Source organism: Nicotiana tomentosiformis, chromosome 1, assembly GCF_000390325.3.
Source record: "Nicotiana tomentosiformis chromosome 1, ASM39032v3, whole genome shotgun sequence".
In the NCBI taxonomy this organism is placed as follows: domain Eukaryota; kingdom Viridiplantae; phylum Streptophyta; class Magnoliopsida; order Solanales; family Solanaceae; genus Nicotiana; species Nicotiana tomentosiformis.
In genome coordinates, this window is record NC_090812.1 from 61,874,315 (window position 1) to 61,894,358 (window position 20,044).

Genomic DNA, 20,044 nt, shown 5'->3' on the forward strand with positions numbered 1-20,044 from the left:
TATTAAAGCCAATGTGCTATTTTACTTTGAGTTCGAGAAATCACTCTCTCAATCATAAAAGGCCTATAGGCTTAGATATTCTGAGTTTAAGTTCGAAACAATCACTCACTCAATTATTAAAGCCTAAGGGCTATCTTACTTCGAGTTCGAGCAATCGCTCACTCGATCATAAAAGTCCTACGGGCTTAGATATTCTGAGTTTGAGTTCGAAACAATCACTCACTGAATTATTAAAGCCTAAGGGACATCTTACTTTGAGTTCGAGCAATCACCCAATCGATCAAAAAAGGCCCACGGGCTTAGATATTATGAGTTCGAGTTCGAAACAATCACTCACTCAATTATTAAAGCCTAAGGGCTATCTTACTTCGAGTTCGAGCAATCACTCACTCGATCATAAAAGGCCTACATGCTTAGATATTCTGAGTTCGAGTTCGAAACAATCACTCACTTAATTATTAAAGCCTAAGGGATATCTTACTTCGAGTCCGAGCAACCATTCACTCGATCATAAAAGGCAAACATGCTTAGATATTCTGAGTTCGAGTTCGAAACAATCACTCACTAAATGATTAAAGCCTAAGGGCTATCTTACTTCGAGTTTGAACAATCACTCACTCGATTATAAAAGTCCAACGGGCTTAGATATTCTGAGTTTGAGTTCGAAACAATCACTCACTTAATTATTAAAGCCTAAGAGCTATCTCACTTTGAGTTCGAGCAATCACTCACTCGATCATAGAAGGCATATGGGCTTAGATATTCTGAGTTCAAGTTCGAAACAATCACTCAATCAATTATTAAAGCCAAAGGGCTATCTTACTTTGAGTTTGAGAAATTACTCACTCGATCATAAAGGCCTACATGCTTAGATATTCTGAGTTCGAGTTCGAAACAATCACTCACTCAATTATTAAAGCGTAAGGGCTATCTTACTTCGAGTTCAAGCAATCACTCACTCGATCATAAAAGTCCTACAGGCTTAGATATTTTGAGTTCGAGTTCGAAACAATCACTCACTCAATTATTAAAGCCTAACGCCTATCTTACTTCGAGTTCGAGCAATAACTCACTCGATCATAAAGGCCTACGGGCTTAGATATTCTGAGTTCGAGTTCGAAACAATCACTCACTCAATTATTAAAGCCTAAGGGCTATCTTACTTCGAGTTCGAGCAATAACTCACTCAATCATAAAAGGCCTACATGCTTACATATTCTAAGTTCGAGTTCGAAACAATCACTCACTCAATTATTAAAGCCTAAGGGATATCTTACATCGAGTCCGAGCAACCATTCACTCGATCATAAAAGGCAAACATGCTTAGATATTCTGAGTTCGAAACAATCACTCACTCAATTATTAAAGCCTAAGGGCTATCTTACTTCGAGTTCGAGAATCACTCACTCGATCATAAAGGGCCTACGGGCTTAGATATTCTGAGTTCGAGTTCGAAACAATCACTCACTTAATTATAAAAGACTAAGAGCTATCTTACTTTGAGTTCGAGCAATCATTAACTCGATCATAGAAGGCCTACGGGCGTAGATATTCTGAGTTCGAGTTCAAAATAATCACTCACTCAATTATTAAAGCCAAAGTGCTATCTTACTTTGAGTTCGAGAAATCACTCTCTCAATCATAAAAGGCCTACAAGCTTAGATATTCTGAGTTTATGTTCGAAACAATCACTCACTAAATTATTAAAGCCTAAGGGCTATCTTACTTCGAGTTCGAGAAATCACTCACTCGATCATAAAAGGCCTACTTGCTTACATATTTTGAGTTCGAGTTCGAAACAATCACTCACTAAATTATTAAAGCCTAAGGGCTATCTTACTTCGAGTTCGAACAATCACTCACGCGATTATAAAAGTCCTACGGGCTTAGATATTCTGAGTTCGAGTTCGAAACAATCACTCACTCAATTATTAAATCCTAAGAGCTATCTCACTTTGAGTTCGAGCAATCACTCACTCGATCATAGAAGGCCTACGGGCTTAGATATTCTGAGTTCAAGTTCGAAACAATCACTCAATCAATTATTAAAGCCAAAGGGCTATTTTACTTTGAGTTTGAGAAATTACTCACTCGATCATAAAGGCCTACATGCTTAGATATTCTGAGTTCGAGTTCGTAACAATCACTCACTCAATTATTAAAGCCTAACGGCTATCTTACTTCGAGTTCGAGCAATAACTCACTCGATCATAAAAGGCCTACGGGCTTAGATATTCTGAGTTCGAGTTCGGAACAATCACTCACTCAATTATTAAAGCTTAAGTGCTATCTTACTTCGAGTTCGAGCAATCACTCACTCGATCATAAAAGGCCTACATGCTTACATATTCTGAGTTCGAGTTCGAAACAATCACTCACACAATTATTAAAGCCTAAGGGATATCTTACATCGAGTCCGAGCAACCATTCACTCGATCATAAATGGCAAACATGCTTAGATATTCTGAGTTCGAGTTCGAAACAATCACTCACTCAATTATTAAAGCCTAAGGGCTATCTTACTTCGAGTTCGAGAATCACTCACTCGATCATAAAGGGCCTACGGGCTTAGATATTCTGAGTTCGAGTTCGAAACAATCACTCAATTAATTATAAAAGACTAAGAGCTATCTTACTTTCAGTCCGAGCAATCACTCACTCGATCATAGAAGGCCTACGGGCGTAGATATTCTGAGTTCGAGTTCAAAACAATCACTCACTCAGTTATTAAAGCCTAAGGGCTATCTTACTTCGAGTTCGAGAAATCACTCACTCGATCATAAAAGGCCTACTTACTTACATATTCTGAGTTCGAGTTCCAAACAATCACTCACTAAATTATTAAAGGCTTAGGGCTATCTTACTTCGAGTTCGAACAATCACTCACTCGATTATAAAAGTCCTACGGGCTTAGATATTCTGAGTTCGAGTTCGAAACAATCACTCACTCAATTATTAAAGCCTAAGAGCTATCTCACTTTGAGTTCGAGCAATCACTCACTCGATCATAGAAGGCCTACGGGCTTAGATATTCTGAGTTCAAGTTCGATACAATCACTCAATCAATTATTAAAGCCAAAGGGCTATCTTACTTTGAGTTTGAGAAATTACTCACTCGATCATAAAGGCCTACATGCTTAGATATTCTGGGTTCGAGTTCGAAACAATCACTCACTCAATTATTAAAGCGTAAGGGCTATCTTACTTCAAGTTCAAGCAATCACTCACTCGATCATAAAAGTCCTACAGGCTTAGATATTTTGAGTTCGAGGTCGAAACAATCACTCACTCAATTATTAAAGCCTAACGGCTATCTTACTTCGAGTTCGAGCAATAACTCACTCGATCATAAAAGGCCTACGGGCTTAGATATTCTGAGTTCGAGTTCGAAACAATCACTCACTCAATTATTAAAGCCTAAGGGCTATCTTACTTCGAGTTCGAGCAATCACTCACTCGATCATAAAAGGCCTACATGCTTACATATTCTGAGTTCGAGTTCGTAACAATCACTCACTCAATTATTAAAGCCTAAGGGATATCTTACATCGAGTCCGAGCAACCATTCACTCAATCATAAAAGGCAAACATGCTTAGATATTCTGAGTTCGAGTTCGAAACAATCACTCACTCAATTATTAAAGCCTAAGGGCTATCTTACTACGAGTTCGAGCAATCACTCACTCGATCATAAAAGTCCTACAGGCTTAGATATTTTGAGTTCGAGTTCGAAACAATCACTCACTAAATTATTAAAGCCTAAGGGCTATCATACTTCGAGTTCGAGCAATCACTCACTCGATCATAAAAGGCCTACGGGCTTAGATATTCTGAGCTCGAGTTCGAATCAATCACTCACTCAATTATTAAAGCCTAAGGGCTATCTTACTTCGAGTTTGAGCCATCACTCACTCGATCATAAAAGGCCTACATGCTTTGATATTCTGAGTTCGAGTTCGAAACAACAACTCACTAAAATATTAAAGCCTAAGGGCTATCTTACTTCTACTTCGAGAAATCACTCACTCGATCATAAAAGGCCTACGGGCTAAAATATTCTGAGTTCGAGTTCGAAACAATCACTCACTCTATTATTAAAGCCTAAGAGCTATCTTTCTTTGAGTTCGAGCAATCACTCACTCGATCATAGAAGGCCTACGGGATTAGATATTCTGAGTTCAAGTTTGAGACAATCACTCAATCAATTATTAAAGCCAAAGGGCTATCTTACTTTGAGTTCGAGAAATCACTCACTCGATCATAAAAGTCCTACAGGCATAGATATTTTGAGTTCGAGTTCGAAACAATCACTCACTAAATTATTAAAGCCTAAGGGCTATCATACTTCGAGTTCGAGCAATCACTCACTCGATCATAAAAGGCCTACGGGCTTAGATATTCTGAGCTCGAGTTCGAATCAATCACTCACTCAATTATTAAAGCCTAAGGGCTATCTTACTTCGAGTTTGAGCCATCACTCACTCGATCATAAAAGGCCTACATGCTTTGATATTCTGAGTTCGAGTTAAACAATCACTCACTCAATTATTAAAGCCTAAGGGATATCTTACTTCGAGTCCGAGCAACCATTCACTCGATCATAAAAGGCAAACATGCTTAGATATTCTGAGTTCGAGTTCGAAACAATCACTCACTCAATTATTATAGCCTAAGGGCTCTCTTACTTCGAGTTCGAGCAATTACTCACTCGATCATAAAGGGCCTACGGGTTAGATAATCTGAGTTCGTGTTCGAAACAACCACTCACTCAATTATTAAAGACTAAGAGCTATCTTACTTTGAGTTCGAGAAATCAGTCACTCGATCATAAAAGGCGTACGGGCTTAGATATTTTGAGTTCCAGTTCGAAACAATCACTAACTCAATTAATAAAGCCTAAGGGCTATCTTACTTTGAGTTCGCGAATCACTCACTCGATCATAAAAGGCCTACGGGCCTAGACAATCTGAGTTCAAGTTCGAAACAATCACTCACTGAATTATTAAAGCCCAAGGGCTATCTTACTTCGAGTTTGAGCAATCACTCACTCGATCATAAAAGGCCTATGGGCTTAGATATTCTGAGTTCGAGTTCGAAAAAATCACTCACTCAATTATTAAAGCCTAAGGGCTATCTTACTTCGAGTTCGAGCAATCACTCACTCAATCATAAAAGGCCTACGGGCTTAGATATTCTGAGCTCGAGTTCGAATCAATCACTCACTCAATTATTAAAGCCTAAGGGCTATCTTTCTTCGCGTTCGAGCCATCACTCACTCGATCATAAAAGGCCTACATGCTTAGATATTCTGAGTTCGAGTTAAACAATCACTCACTCAATTATTAAAGCCTAAGGGATATCTTACTTCGAGTCTGAGCAACCATTCACTCGATCATAAAAGGCAAACATGCTTAGATATTCTGAGTTCGAGTTCGAAACAATCACTCACTCAATTATTATAGCCTAAGGGCTCTCTTACTTCGAGTTCGAGCAATTACTCACTCGATCATAAAGGGCCTACGGGTTAGATAATCTGAGTTCGTGTTCGAAACAACCACTCACTCAATTATTAAAGACTAAGAGCTATCTTACTTTGAGTTCGAGAAATCAGTCACTCGATCATAAAAGGCGTACGGGCTTAGATATTTTGAGTTCGAGTTCGAAACAATCACTAACTCAATTAATAAAGCCTAAGGGCTATCTTACTTTGAGTTCGCGAATCACTCACTCGATCATAAAAGGCCTACGGGCCTAGACAATCTGAGTTCAAGTTCGAAACAATCACTCACTGAATTATTAAAGCCCAAGGGCTATCTTACTTCGAGTTTGAGCAATCACTCACTCGATCATAAAAGGCCTATGGGCTTAGATATTCTGAGTTCGAGTTCGAAAAAATCACTCACTCAATTATTAAAGCCTAAGGGCTATCTTACTTCGAGTTCGAGCAATCACTCACTCAATCATAAAAGGCCTACGGGCTTAGATATTCTGAGCTCGAGTTCGAATCAATCACTCACTCAATTATTTAAGCCTAAGGGCTATCTTTCTTCGCGTTCGAGCCATCACTCACTCGATCATAAAAGGCCTACATGCTTAGATATTCTGAGTTCGAGTTAAACAATCACTCACTCAATTATTAAAGCCTAAGGGATATCTTACTTCGAGTCTGAGCAACCATTCACTCGATCATAAAAGGCAAACATGCTTAGATATTCTGAGTTCGAGTTCGAAACAATCACTCACTCAATTATTATAGCCTAAGGGCTATCTTACTACGAGTTCGAGCAATCACTCACTCGATCATAAAGGGCCTACGGGTTAGATAATCTGAGTTCGAGTTCGAAACAATCACTCACTCAATTATTAAAGACTAAGAGCTATCTTACTTTAAGTTCGAGAAATCAGTCACTCGATCATAAAAGGCGTATGGGCTTAGATATTTTGAGTTCGAGTTCGAAACAATCACTAACTCAATTATTAAAGAGTAAGGGCTATCTTACTTCGAGTTCAAGAAATCACTCACTCGATCATAAAAGTCCTATAGGATTAGATATTCTCAGTTCGAGTTCGAAACAATCGCTCACTCAATTATTAAAGCCTAAGGGCTATTTTACTTCGAGTTCTAGCAATCACTTACTCGATTATAAAGGGCCTACGGGCTTAGATATTCTGAGTTCGAGTTCGAAACAATAACTCACTCAATTATTAAAGCCTAAGAGCTATCTTACTTTGAGTTCGAGCAATCACTCACTCAATCATAAAAGGCCTACATGCTTAGATATTCTGAGTTCTAGTTCGAAACAATCACTCACTCAATTATTAAAGCCTATGGGATATCTTACTTCGAGTCCGAGCAATCACTCACTCGATCATAAAAGGCAAACATGGTTAGATATTCTGAGTTCGAGTTCGAAACAATCACTCACGTAATTATTAAAGCCTAAGGGCTATCTTACTTCGAGTTCGAGCAATCACTCACTCGATCATAAAGGGCCTACGGGTTAGATAATCTGAATTCGAGTTCGAAACAATCACTCACTCAACTATTAAAGCCTAAGGGCTATCATACTTCGAGTTCGAGCAATCACTCACTCAATCATAAAAGGCCTACAGGCTTAGATATTCTGAGCTCGAGTTCGAATAAATCACTCACTCAATTATTAAAGCGTAAGGGCTATCTTACTTCAAGTTCAAGCAATCACTCACTCGATCATAAAAGCCCTACAGGCTTAGATATTTTGAGTTCGAGGTCGAAACAATCACTCACTCAATTATTAAAGCCTAACGGCTATCTTACTACGAGTTCGAGCAATCACTCACTCGATCATAAAGGGCCTACGGGTTAGATAATCTGAGTTCGAGTTCGAAACAATCACTCACTCAATTATTAAAGACTAAGAGCTATCTTACTTTGAGTTCGAGAAATCAGTCACTCGATCATAAAAGGCGTACGGGCTTAGATATTTTGAGTTCGAGTTCGAAACAATCACTAACTCAATTAATAAAGCCTAAGGGCTATCTTACTTTGAGTTCGCGAATCACTCACTCGATCATAAAAGGCCTACGGGCTTAGACATTCTGAGTTCAAGTTCGAAACAATCACTCACTCAATTGTTAAAGCCCAAGGGCTATCTTACTTCGAGTTTGAGCAATCACTCACTCGATCATAAAAGGCCTACGGGCTTAGATATTCTGAATTCTAGTTCGAAACAACCACTCACTCAAATATTAAAGCCTAAGGGCTATTTTACATCTACTTCGAGCAATCACTCACTCGATCATAAAAGGCCTACGGGCTTAGATATTCTGAGTTCGAGTTTGAAACAATCACTCACTCAATTATTAAAGCCTAAGAGCTATCTTACTTTGAGTTCGAGCAATCACTCACTCGATCATAGAAGGCCTACGGGCTTAGATATTCTGAGTTCAAGTTTGAAACAATCACTCAATCAATTATTAGAGCCAAAGGGCTATCTTACTTTGAGTTCGAGAAATCACTCACTCGATCATAAAAGGCCTACATGCTTAGATATTCTGAGTTCGAGTTCGAAACAATCACTCACTCAATTATTAAAGAGTAAGGGCTATCTTACTTCGAGTTCAAGAAATCACTCACTCGATCATAAAAGTCCTATAGGATTAGATATTCTCAGTTCGAGTTCGAAAGAATCACTCACTCAATTATTAAAGCCTAAGGGCTATTTTACTTCGAGTTCTAGCAATCACTCACTCGATTATAAAGGGCCTACGGGCTTAGATATTCTGAGTTCGAGTTCGAAACAATAACTCACTCAATTATTAAAGCCTAAGAGCTATCTTACTTTGAGTTCGAGCAATCACTCACTCAATCATAAAAGGCCTACATGCTTAGATATTCTGAGTTCTAGTTCGAAACAATCACTCACTCAATTATTAAAGCCTATGGGATATCTTACTTCGAGTCCGAGCAATCACTCACTCGATCATAAAAGGCAAACATGGTTAGATATTCTGAGTTCGAGTTCGAAACAATCACTCACGTAATTATTAAAGCCTAAGGGCTATCTTACTTCGAGTTCGAGCAATCACTCACTCGATCATAAAGGGCCTACGGGTTAGATAATCTGAATTCGAGTTCGAAACAATCACTCACTCAATTATTAAAGCCTAAGGGCTATCATACTTCGAGTTCGAGCAATCACTCACTCAATCATAAAAGGCCTACGGGCTTAGATATTCTGAGCTCGAGTTCGAATAAATCACTCACTCAATTATTAAAGCCTAAGGGCTATCTTACTTCGCGTTCGAGCCAACACTCACTCGATCATAAAAGGCCTACATGCTTAGATATTCTGAGTTCGAGTTAAACAATCACTCACTCAATTATTAAAGCCTAAGGGATATCTTACTTCGAGTCCGAGCAACTATTCACTCGATCATAAAAGGCAAACATGCTTAGATATTCTGAGTTCGAGTTCGAAACAATCACTCACTCAATTATTATAGCCTAAGGGCTATCTTACTACGAGTTCGAGCAATCACTCACTCGATCATAAAGGGCCTACGGGTTAGATAATCTGAGTTCGAGTTCGAAACAATCACTCACTCAATTATTAAAGCCCAAGGGCTATCTTACTTCGAGTTTGAGCAATCACTCACTCGATCATAAAAGGCCTACGGGCTTAGATATTCTGAATTCTAGTTCGAAACAACCACTCACTCAAATATTAAAGCCTAAGGGCTATTTTACATCTACTTCGAGCAATCACTCACTCGATCATAAAAGGCCTACGGGCTTAGATATTCTGAGTTCGAGTTTGAAACAATCACTCACTCAATTATTAAAGCCTAAGAGCTATCTTACTTTGAGTTCGAGCAATCACTCACTCGATCATAGAAGGCCTACGGGCTTAGATATTCTGAGTTCAAGTTCGAAACAATCACTCAATCAATTATTAGAGCCAAAGGGCTATCTTACTTTGAGTTCGAGAAATCACTCACTCGATCATAAAAGGCCTACATGCTTAGATATTCTGAGTTCGAGTTCGAAACAATCACTCACTCAATTATTAAAGAGTAAGGGCTATCTTACTTCGAGTTCAAGAAATCACTCACTCGATCATAAAAGTCCTATAGGATTAGATATTCTCAGTTCGAGTTCGAAACAATCACTCACTCAATTATTAAAGCCTATGGGCTATTTTACTTCGAGTTCTAGCAATCACTCACTCGATTATAAAGGGCCTACGAGCTTAGATATTCTGAGTTCGAGTTCGAAATAATAACTCACTCAATTATTAAAGCCTAAGAGCTATCTTACTTTGAGTTCGAGCAATCACTCACTCAATCATAAAAGGCCTACATGCTTAGATATTCTGAGTTCTAGTTCGAAACAATCACTCACTCAATTATTAAAGCCTATGGGATATCTTACTTCGAGTCCGAGCAATCACTCACTCGATCATAAAAGGCAAACATGGTTAGATATTCTGAGTTCGAGTTCGAAACAATCACTCACGTAATTATTAAAGCCTAAGGGCTATCTTACTTCGAGTTCGAGCAATCACTCACTCGATCATAAAGGGCCTACGGGTTAGATAATCTGAATTCGAGTTCGAAACAATCACTCACTCAATTATTAAAGCCTAAGGGCTATCATACTTCGAGTTCGAGCAATCACTCACTCAATTATTAAATCCTAAGGGCTATCAAACTTCGAGTTCGAGCAATCACTCACTCGATCATAAAAGGCCTACGGGCTTAGATATTCTGAGCTCGAGTTCGAATCAATCACTCACTCAATTATTAAAGCCTAAGGGCTATCTTACTTCGAGTTCGAGCCATCACTCACTCGATCATAAAAGGCCTACATGCTTAGATATTCTGAGTTCGAGTTAAATAATCACTCACTCAATTATTAAAGCCTAAGGGATATCTTACTTCGAGTCCGAGCAACCATTCACTCGATCATAAAAGGCAAACATGCTTAGATATTCTAAGTTCGAGTTCGAAACAATCACTCACTCAATTATTATAGCCTAAGGGCTATCTTACTTCGAGTTCGAGCAATCACTCACTCGATCATAAAGGGCCTACGGGTTAGATAATCTGAGTTCGAGTTCGAAACAATCACTCACTCAATTATTAAAGACTAAGAGCTATCTTACTTTGAGTTCGAGAAATCAGTCACTCGATCATAAAAGGCGTACGGGCTTAGATATTTTGAGTTCGAGTTCGAAACAATCACTAACTCAATTAATAAAGACTAAGGGCTATTTTACTTTGAGTTCGCGAATCACTCACTCGATCATAAAAGGCCTACGGGCTTAGACATTCTGAGTTCAAGTTCGAAACAATCACTCACTCAATTATTAAAGCCCAAGGGCTATCTTACTTCGAGTTTGAGCAATCACTCACTCGATCATAAAAGGCCTACGGGCTTAGATATTCTGAGTTCGAGTTCGAAACAACCACTCACTCAAATATTAAAGCCTAAGGGCTATTTTACATCTACTTCGAGGAATCACTCACTCGATCATAAAAGGCCTACGGGCTTAGATATTCTGAGTTCGAGTTTGAAACAATCACTCACTCAATTATTAAAGCCTAAGAGCTATCTTACTTTGAGTTCGAGCAATCACACACACGATCATAGAAGGCCTACGGGCTTAGATATTCTGAGTTCAATTTCGAAACAATCACTCAATCAATTATTAGAGCCAAAGGGCTATCTTACTTTGAGTTCGAGAAATCACTCACTCGATCATAAAAGGCCTACATGCTTAGATATTGTGAGTTCGAGTTCGAAACAATCACTCACTCAATTATTAAAGAGTAAGGGCTATCTTACTTCAAGTTCAAGAAATCACTCACTCAATCATAAAAGTCCTACAGGATTAGATATTCTCAGTTCAGGTTCGAAACAATCACTCACTCAATTATTAAAGCCTAAGGGCTATTTTACTTCGAGCTCTAGCAATCACTCACTCGATTATAAAGGGCCTACGGGCTTAGATATTCTGAGTTCGAGTTCGAATCAATCACTCACTCAATTATTAAAGCCTAAGGGCTATCTTACTTCGAGTTCGAGCCATCACTCACTCGATCATAAAAGGCCTACATGCTTAGATATTCTGAGTTCGAGTTAAATAATCACTCACTCAATTATTAAAGCCTAAGGGATATCTTACTTCGAGTCCGAGCAACCATTCACTCGATCATAAAAGGCAAACATGCTTAGATATTCTATGTTCGAGTTCGAAACAATCACTCACTCAATTATTATAGCCTAAGGGCTATCTTACTTCGAGTTCGAGCAATCACTCACTCGATCATAAAGGGCCTACGGGTTAGATAATCTGAGTTCGAGTTCGAAACAATCACTCACTCAATTATTAAAGACTAAGAGCTATCTTACTTTGAGTTCGAGAAATCAGTCACTCGATCATAAAAGGCGTACGGGCTTAGATATTTTGAGTTCGAGTTCGAAACAATCACTAACTCAATTAATAAAGACTAAGGGCTATTTTACTTTGAGTTCGCGAATCACTCACTCGATCATAAAAGGCCTACGGGCTTAGACATTCTGAGTTCAAGTTCGAAACAATCACTCACTCAATTATTAAAGCCCAAGGGCTATCTTACTTCGAGTTTGAGCAATCACTCACTCGATCATAAAAGGCCTACGGGCTTAGATATTCTGAGTTCGAGTTCGAAACAACCACTCACTCAAATATTAAAGCCTAAGGGCTATTTTACATCTACTTCGAGCAATCACTCACTCGATCATAAAAGGCCTACGGGCTTAGATATTCTGAGTTCGAGTTTGAAACAATCACTCACTCAATTATTAAAGCCTAAGAGCTATCTTACTTTGAGTTCGAGCAATCACTCACACGATCATAGAAGGCCTACGGGCTTAGATATTCTGAGTTCAATTTCGAAACAATCACTCAATCAATTATTAGAGCCAAAGGGCTATCTTACTTTGAGTTCGAGAAATCACTCACTCGATCATAAAAGGCCTACATGCTTAGATATTGTGAGTTCGAGTTCGAAACAATCACTCACTCAATTATTAAAGAGTAAGGGCTATCTTACTTCAAGTTCAATAAATCACTCACTCAATCATAAAAGTCCTACAGGATTAGATATTCTCAGTTCAAGTTCGAAACAATCACTCACTCAATTATTAAAGCCTAAGGGCTATTTTACTTCGAGCTCTAGCAATCACTCACTCGATTATAAAGGGCCTACAGGCTTAGATATTCTGAGTTCGAGTTCGAAACAATAACTCACTCCATTATTAAAGCCTAAGGACTACCTTACTTCGAGTTCGAGCAATCACTCACTCAATCATAAAAGGCCTACATGCTTAGATATTCTGAGTTCTAGTTCGAAACACTCACTCACTCAATTATTAAAGCCTATGGGATATCTTACTTCGAGTCCGAGCAATCACTCACTCCATCATAAAAAGGCAAACATGGTTAGATATTCTGAGTTCGAGTTCGAAACAATCACTCACTATATTTTTAAAGCCTAAGGGCTATCTTACTTCGAGTTCGAGCAATCACTCACTCGATCATAAAAGGCCTACGGGCTTAGACATTCTGAGTTCAAGTTCGAAACAATCACTCACTCAATTATTAAAGCCCAAGGGCTATCTTACTTCGAGTTTGAGCAATCATTCACTCGATCATAAAAGGCCTACGGGCTTAGATATTCTGAATTCGAGTTCGAAACAACCACTCACTCAAATATTAAAGCCTAAGGGCTATTTTACATCTACTTCGAGCAATCACTTACTCGATCATAAAAGGCCTACGGGCTTAGATATTCTGAGTTCGAGTTTAAAACAATCACTCACTCAATTATTAAAGCCTAAGAGCTATCTTACTTTGAGTTCGAGCAATCACTCACTCAATCATAGAAGGCCTACGGGCTTAGATACTCTGAGTTCAAGTTCGAAACAATCACTCAATCAATTATTAGAGCCAAAGGGCTATCTTACTTTGAGTTCGAGAAATCACTCACTCGATCATAAAAGGCCTACATGCTTAGATATTCTGAGTTCGAGTTCGAAACAATCACTCACTCAATTATTAAAGAGTAAGGGCTATCTTACTTCGAGTTCAAGAAATCACTCACTCGATCATAAAAGTCCTACAGGATTAGATATTCTCAGTTCGAGTTCGAAACAATCACTCACTCAATTATTAAAGCCTAAGGGCTATTTTACTTTGAGTTCTAGCAATCACTCACTCGATTATAAAGGGCCTACGGGCTTAGATATTCTGAGTTCGAGTTCGAAACAATAACTAACTCAATTATTAAAGCCTAAGAGCTGTCTTACTTTGAGTTCGAGCAATCACTCACTCAATCATAAAAGGCCTACATGCTTAGATATTCTGAGTTCTAGTTCGAAACAATCACTCACTCAATTATTAAAGCCTATGGGATATCTTACTTCGAGTCCGAGCAATCACTCACTCGATCATAAAAGGCAAACATGGTTAGATATTCTGAGTTCGAGTTCGAAACAATCACTCACTCAATTATTAAAGCCTAAGGGCTATCTTACTTCGAGTTCGAGCAATCACTCACTCGATCATAAAGGGCCTACGGGCTTAGATATTCTGAGTTCGAGTTCGAAATAATCACTCAATAAATTATTAATCCCTAAGAGCTATCTTACTTTGAGTTCGAGCGATCACTCACTCGATCATTAAAGGCAAATATGCTTCGATATTCTGAGTTTGAGTTCGAAACTATCACTCACTCAATTATTAAAGCCTAAGAGCTATCTTACTTTGAGTTCGAGCAATCACTCAGTCGATCATTAAAGGCAAACATGCTTAGATATTCTGAGTTCGAGTTCGAAACAATCACTCACTTAATTATTAAAGCCTAACGGCTATCTTACTTCGAGTTCGAGCAATCACTCACTCGATCATAAAGGGCCTACGGGTTAGATAATCTGAGTTCGAGTTCGAAACAATTACTCACTCAATTATTAAATCCTAAGGGCTATAAAACTTCGAGTTCGAGCAATCACTCACTCGATCATAAAAGGCCTACGGGCTTAGATATTCTGAGCTCGAGTTCGAATCAATCACTCACTCAATTATTAAAGCCTAAGGGCTATCTTACTTCGAGTTCGAGCCATCACTCACTCGATCATAAAAGGCCTACATGCTTAGATATTCTGAGTTCGAGTTAAACAATCACTCACTCAATTATTAAAGCCTAAGGGATATCTTACTTCGAGTCCGTGCAACCATTCACTCGATCATAAAAGGCAAACATGCTTAGATATTCTAAGTTCGAGTTCGAAACAATCACTCACTCAATTATTATAGCCTAAGGGCTATCTTACTTCGAGTTCGAGCAATCACTCACTCGATCATAAAGGGCCTACGGGTTAGATAATCTGAGTTCGAGTTCGAAACAATCACTCACTCAATTATTAAAGACTAAGAGCTATCTTACTTTGAGTTTGAGAAATCAGTCACTCGATCATAAAAGGCGTACGAGCTTAGATGTTTTGAGTTCGAGTTCGAAACAATCACTAACTCAATTAATAAAGACTAAGGGCTATTTTACTTTGAGTTCGCGAATCACTCACTCGATCATAAAAGGCCTACGGGCTTAGACATTCTGAGTTCAAGTTCGAAACAATCACTCACTCAATTATTAAAGCCCAAGGGCTATCTTACTTCGAGTTTGAGCAATCACTCACTCGATCATAAAAGGCCTACGGGCTTAGATATTCTGAGTTCGAGTTCGAAACAACCACTCACTCAAATATTAAAGCCTAAGGGCTATTTTACATCTACTTCGAGCAATCACTCACTCGATCATAAAAGGCCTACGGGCTTAGATATTCTGAGTTCGAGTTTGAAACAATCACTCACTCAATTATTAAAGCCTAAGAGCTATCTTACTTTGAGTTCGAGCAATCACTCACACGATCATAGATGGCGTACGGGCTTAGATATTCTGAGTTCAATTTCGAAACAATCACTCAATCAATTATTAGAGCCAAAGGGCTATCTTACTTTGAGTTCGAGAAATCACTCACTCGATCATAAAAGGCCTACATGCTTAGATATTGTGAGTTCGAGTTCGAAACAATCACTCACTCAATTATTAAAGAGTAAGGGCTATCTTACTTCAAGTTCAAGAAATCACTCACTCAATCATAAAAGTCCTACAGTATTAGATATTCTCAGTTCAAGTACGAAACAATCACTCACTCAATTATTAAAGCCTAAGGGCTATTTTACTTCGAGCTCTAGCAATCACTCACTCGATTATAAAGGGCCTACGGGCTTAGATATTCTGAGTTCGAGTTCGAAACAATAACTCACTCCATTATTAAAGCCTAAGAGCTATCTTACTTTGAGTTCGAGCAATCACTCACTCAATCATAAAAGGCCTACATGCTTAGATATTCTGAGTTCTAGTTCGAAACACTCACTCACTCAATTATTAAAGCCTATGGGATATCTTACTTCGAGTTCGAGCAATCACTCACTCGATCATAAAAAGGCAAACATGGTTAGATATTCTGAGTTCGAGTTCGAAACAATCACTCACTCAATTATTAAAGCCTAAGGGCTATCTTACTTCGAGTTCGAGCAATCACTCACTCGATCATAAAGGGCCTACGGGCTTAGATATTCTGAGTTCGAGTTCGAAACAATCACTCAATAAATTATTAATCCCTAAGAGCTATCTTACTTTGAGTTCGAGCGATCACTCACTCGATCATTAAAGGCAAACATGCTTCGATATTCTGAGTTCGAGTTAGAAACAATCACTCACTCAATTATTAAAGCCTAAGAGCTATCTTACTTTGAGTTCGAGCAATCACTCAGTCGATCATTAAAGGCAAACATGCTTAGATATTCTGAGTTCGAGTTCGAAACAATCACTCAATTAATTATTAAAGCCTAAAGGCTATCTTACTTCGAGTTCGAGCAATAACTCACTCGATCATAAAAGGGCCTACGGGTTAGATAATCTGAGTTCGAGTTCGAAACAATCACTCACTCAATTATTAAAGACAAAGAGCTATCTTACTTTGAGTTCGAGAAATCAGTCACTCGATCATAAAAGGCGTACGAGCTTAGATATTTTGAGTTCGAGTTCGAAACAATCACTCACTCAATTATTAAAGCCTAAGGGCTATCTTACTTTGAGTTCGAGAATCACTCACTCGATCATAAAATGCCTACGGGCTTAGACATTCTGAGTTCGAGTTCGAAACAATCACTCACTCAATTATTAAAGCCTAAGAGCTATCTTACTTTGAGTTCGAGCAATCACTCAGTCGATCATTAAAGGCAAACATGCTTAGATATTCTGAGTTCGAGTTCGAAACAATCACTCACTTAATTATTAAAGCCTAACGGCTATCTTACTTCGAGATCGAGCAATCACTCACTCGATCATAAAGGGCCTACGGGTTAGATAATCTGAGTACGAGTTCGAAACAATCACTCACTCAATTATTAAAGACTAAGAGCTATCTTACTTTGAGTTCGAGAAATCAGTCACTCGATCATAAAAGGCGTACGGGCTTAGATATTTTGAGTTCGAGTTCGAAACAATCACTCACTCAATTATTAAAGCCTAAGGGCTATCTTACTTTGAGTTCGAGAATCACTCACTCGATCATAAAATGCCTACGAACTTAGACATTCTGAGTTCGAGTTCGAAACAATCACTCACTCAATTATTAAAGCCTAAGGGCTATTTTACTTCGAGTCCGAGCAATCACTCACTCGATCATAAAAGGCAAACATGCTTAGATATTCTGAGTTCGAGTTCGAAACAATCACTCACTCAATTATTAAAGCCTAAAGGCTATCTTACTTCGAGTTCGAGCAATCACTCACTCGATCATAAAGGGCATACGGGCTTAGATATTCTGAGTTCGAGTTCGAAACAATCACTCAATCAATTATTAATCCCTAAGAGCTATATTACTTTTAGTTCGAGCAATCACTCACTCGATCATAGAAAGCCTACGGGCTTGGATATTCTGAGTTCGAGTTCGAAACAATCACTCACTCAATTATTAAAGACAAAGAGCTATCTTACTTTGAGTTCGAGAAATCAGTCACTCGATCATAAAAGGCGTACGAGCTTAGATATTTTGAGTTCGAGTTCGAAACAATCACTCACTCAATTATTAAAGCCTAAGGGCTATCTTACTTTGAGTTCGAGAATCACTCACTCGATCATAAAATGCCTACGGGCTTAGACATTCTGAGTTCGAGTTCGAAACAATCACTCACTCAATTATTAAAGCCTAAGAGCTATCTTACTTTGAGTTCGAGCAATCACTCAGTCGATCATTAAAGGCAAACATGCTTAGATATTCTGAGTTCGAGTTCGAAACAATCACTCACTTAATTATTAAAGCCTAACGGCTATCTTACTTCGAGTTCGAGCAATCACTCACTCGATCATAAAGGGCCTACGGGTTAGATAATCTGAGTACGAGTTCGAAACAATCACTCACTCAATTATTAAAGACTAAGAGCTATCTTACTTTGAGTTCGAGAAATCAGTCACTCGATCATAAAAGGCGTACGGGCTTAGATATTTTGAGTTCGAGTTCGAAACAATCACTCACTCAATTATTAAAGCCTAAGGGCTATCTTACTTTGAGTTCGAGAATCACTCACTCGATCATAAAATGCCTACGAACTTAGACATTCTGAGTTCGAGTTCGAAACAATCACTCACTCAATTATTAAAGCCTAAGGGCTATTTTACTTCGAGTTTGAGCAATCACTCACTCGATCATAAAAGGCCTACGGGCTTAGATATTCTGAGTTCGAGTTCGAAACAACCACTCACTCAAATATTAAAGCCTAAGGGCTATCTTACATCTACTTCGAGCAATCACACACTCGATCATAAAAGGCCTACGGGCTTAGATATTCTGAGTTTGAGTTCGAAACTATCACTCACTCAATTATTAAAGCCTAAGAGCTATCTTACTTTGAGTTCGAGCAATCACTCAGTCGATCATTAAAGGCAAACATGCTTAGATATTCTGAGTTCGAGTTCGAAACAATCACTCACTTAATTATTAAAGCCTAACGGGCTATCTTACTTCGAGTTCGAGCAATCACTCACTCGATCATAAAGGGCCTACGGGTTAGATAATCTGAGTTCGAGTTCGAAACAATTACTCACTCAATTATTAAATCCTAAGGGCTATAAAACTTCGAGTTCGAGCAATCACTCACTCGATCATAAAAGGCCTACGGGCTTAGATATTCTGAGCTCGAGTTCGAATCAATCACTCACTCAATTATTAAAGCCTAAGGGCTATCTTACTTCGAGTTCGAGCCATCACTCACTCGATCATAAAAGGCCTACATGCTTAGATATTCTGAGTTCGAGTTAAACAATCACTCACTCAATTATTAAAGCCTAAGGGATATCTTACTTCGAGTCCGTGCAACCATTCACTCGATCATAAAAGGCAAACATGCTTAGATATTCTAAGTTCGAGTTCGAAACAATCACTCACTCAATTATTATAGCCTAAGGGCTATCTTACTTCGAGTTCGAGCAATCACTCACTCGATCATAAAGGGCCTACGGGTTAGATAATCTGAGTTCGAGTTCGAAACAATCACTCACTCAATTATTAAAGACTAAGAGCTATCTTACTTTGAGTTTGAGAAATCAGTCACTCGATCATAAAAGGCGTACGAGCTTAGATGTTTTGAGTTCGAGTTCGAAACAATCACTAACTCAATTAATAAAGACTAAGGGCTATTTTACTTTGAGTTCGCGAATCACTCACTCGATCATAAAAGGCCTACGGGCTTAGACATTCTGAGTTCAAGTTCGAAACAATCACTCACTCAATTATTAAAGCCCAAGGGCTATCTTACTTCGAGTTTGAGCAATCACTCACTCGATCATAAAAGGCCAACGGGCTTAGATATTCTGAGTTCGAGTTCGAAACAACCACTCACTCAAATATTAAAGCCTAAGGGCTATTTTACATCTACTTCGAGCAATCACTCACTCGATCATAAAAGGCCTACGGGCTTAGATATTCTGAGTTCGAGTTTGAAACAATCACTCACTCAATTATTAAAGCCTAAGAGCTATCTTACTTTGAGTTCGAGCAATCACTCACACGATCATAGATGGCGTACGGGCTTAGATATTCTGAGTTCAATTTCGAAACAATCACTCAATCAATTATTAGAGCCAAAGGGCTATCTTACTTTGAGTTCGAGAAATCACTCACTCGATCATAAAAGGCCTACATGCTTAGATATTGTGAGTTCGAGTTCGAAACAATCACTCACTCAATTATTAAAGAGTAAGGGCTATCTTACTTCAAGTTCAAGAAATCACTCACTCAATCATAAAAGTCCTACAGTATTAGATATTCTCAGTTCAAGTACGAAACAATCACTCACTCAATTATTAAAGCCTAAGGGCTATTTTACTTCGAGCTCTAGCAATCACTCACTCGATTATAAAGGGCCTACGGGCTTAGATATTCTGAGTTCGAGTT